The sequence below is a fragment of the Alosa pseudoharengus genome, unplaced genomic scaffold (genome assembly GCF_046254945.1).
Source record: "Alosa pseudoharengus isolate Yale_2024_CS ecotype anadromous, Long Island Sound unplaced genomic scaffold, YU_APseudo_1.1 YU_APseudo_1.1_scf_24, whole genome shotgun sequence".
Lineage (NCBI taxonomy): Eukaryota > Metazoa > Chordata > Actinopteri > Clupeiformes > Clupeidae > Alosa > Alosa pseudoharengus.
In genome coordinates, this window is record NW_027468689.1 from 30,112,456 (window position 1) to 30,115,362 (window position 2,907).

Genomic DNA, 2,907 nt, shown 5'->3' on the forward strand with positions numbered 1-2,907 from the left:
GCCCAGGGTTGTTACAGATCCACTGGGTTCTGGGGGACGTTTTATTGAGCAAGAAAATGAAAGTTTAAAATTGGAAAAGTTTAAGACTCTGGGGAAAGTTGGGAAGTTATAATAAAGGAGTTGAAAAAGTCCACAGTAAAAGCAAAGACAAGCAGTGTTTAAATTATGACCGAACACGCTGATACCCAGAGACTGAATGGTAAATGATCAAAGTGATAACACAGCAGTCTGATATGATTAATAGTGAACTAGCTGATTCATTTTAGCATATTAAACAGAACATTACACTTCAGTTCCTGTATGGTCACATTGGACTGGTTTCCCAATCATGGATTAAAGCCCAGTCCTGGACTACACGAGGACCTCAATGAAGATTTCCATTGAGAAAAGATTTTCATCTAATGACTAAGATGAATCCATGCACAGGAGACCCTTAACATTTGGGTCTCGGCGCCCATGGGGACCGTGGTTCAATTCCGACCTGCTGTTATTTCCCGATCCCAGCCCATATATCTCTCTCTCCCACCCGCCTACTGTCTCTCCACAGTCCTGTTGACATAAAGGCAAAAGCCCCCCAATAATATATAATTTGAAGTAGGGTGACCAGACGTCCTCTTTTGCCCGGACATGTCCTCTTTTTGAAACCTAAAAATGTGTCCGGGCGGAATTTCAAAGTCGTCCGGGATTTTGTTATTCTAGCCTCAAACATGTTTACAGCGAATTTGCATTGCTCTCTCTTTCATTCATGGATATATCCATGTCTTTCGTTCACATACTAGTCATGGCCTCCCCCTACAGTTTGCTTTGCATTGAGTGGAAAGTGTAGGGTGTTGAGCCTGACCTTAGCTACCGTCATTGGTCGATAGTAATCTCAAACATTTAATTGGTCAGTCAGTCACCTCAATAGCGCAAACTTCCTTGTTTAGTGTAAGTTCACGGACGAATTAAAACGTAAATTTCCATGTTTTTGTCTCGGTCGATATCAACATGAAGCTGAGTGCCGGACCTGCAAAGCAGGCACTTACGTGTCGGTCGCAAATAAAGGTGCCAACGACCTACAGGTAGGCTACACAATGTTCAGCAAAGCATCGAACGGCAGCGAGGGGTGAGAGCTCATCAGCTAAAGTGACAGAGTTTTTCGACCTTAACATTACATCTCCAAAAGCATTTTGATGGCACATAACCTCATAACCATAGACTGTAACATGACGAACGGCACTTCTGCCATTGTCTGAGCTATTTATTTAGCTGAACCTTTAAACTGCCTTTAAGGGATAGCCTGCACACTGACAACAGCAGATGTCAATAATCCTCTATCTACTGCAGCCTATATTCAGGTGAATTAAATATGTTGGCATAACATGAGGGATAGATGTAGGCCTATTTGTTTACAAAAGAAATATCTAATAATAATGGATTGAAAAGAGGTAGGCCTAATAATAGACCAGACATGATTGAATAGATGGTTTGATAGATAGATTGAAAATGGACAACATATCCACAACAGTCCCCATCAACACAACTGTTTTCATAGGTCAGGACTATTAAGATCTAAAACAGATTGTTCAAAATTATAGAGCTACTGTAAAAGATTCATGTATTTTCAGAAACACCTTGGATCAAATTTAGAGATAGGCTATGCAACATTAAAGATGGGTCGCCATCCAAATGTATCTTGCGAGTATAGAGCTCAACAGCCCTGCTGTTATTGTAATTATTGTTTTTGCATATTTAAAACTTTCATGTTTTCAAAATAGCCACCCCCCCCCCCCCCCCCCCCCCCCCCACTGAAGTGTCCTCTTTTTCACAAACCCAAATCTGGTCACCCTTGATTTGAAGGTGAGTGAAATTGAAATCAAACATACTGTAGTGTGATGGCAGTGGTATCAATCTTGACATTCACTATCAATAGCACCTGGATTAGATGGAGCAGCTTCTACAGCAAAATTGTTTGGCAATCACATGATAAAATTCAAGTGTTGGGACTGGACAATTGCAACAAGTTGCCCCTCTAATGATTAAAGTTCTCCAGATGAAAATCTTCTCCAGATGAAAACATTGAGAGCATTTCAGTGCTTCTTGTACAGTTTCACAGTTACACAGCTATGAAAGCATGTCATAAAAAGCCAGCCTCAATCAACCCTTTGTGTAGGTCAGAAAGGATTGCTTTTCGTGATGATATGGGAATGCTAACCTTTAGCAAATATCGCTGGTTGAAAGGCAGAATAGAGTGGGATGACAGCCTGTCTTTCTGTTGATGTCTTGAGATTGAATCTGAAAAGGTACATCAAGCCGACATGGATAGGACTGCCAATGGGCATGAAGAAAGGTATAAGAATATGTTGTTACTGCATGAGAAGAGCAATGCTGTGTGTGTGTGTGTGTGTGTGTGTGTGTCTGTGTGTGTTTATGTGTGTGTGTTGGGGGTGGAGGAGGAGGTGATGATGGTGAAGCTAAGGGGACAATCCTCATCAACAGATCTGAAAGGAGGAAATCATATTGTGCTGCTCATTCACACGTGTCGCTTTAAGTGCCTGCTCCCAATATGACAGTGGATTAGTTGCTCCCCTTGACACTGGTTGGGGAGGGTAAGGTGCTATCTTCAGGCTTAATTGAATGTCAAAACAGCTCCTATAGATACCATTGTTAGTTATCTTAGGGCCGGCAAAAAGGCAATTCATGCAAGATGTGACAACTAAATGCCTCAGATGAGTGGCTATAAATGTGTTTATAGTTTATTTGTTATTTGTTTCTTTTCCTGGGGTGCTTCATGCATCAACAGACCACAAATGGAGCCAATATTATTTGTCGTCTGCCAAACCTTAGATTGCCTGGCACGCCCGTTTGGGCATAAATACCCAAAATACCTGATGAAATACCAAATGCCAACCTCATGCCACTGTAGCC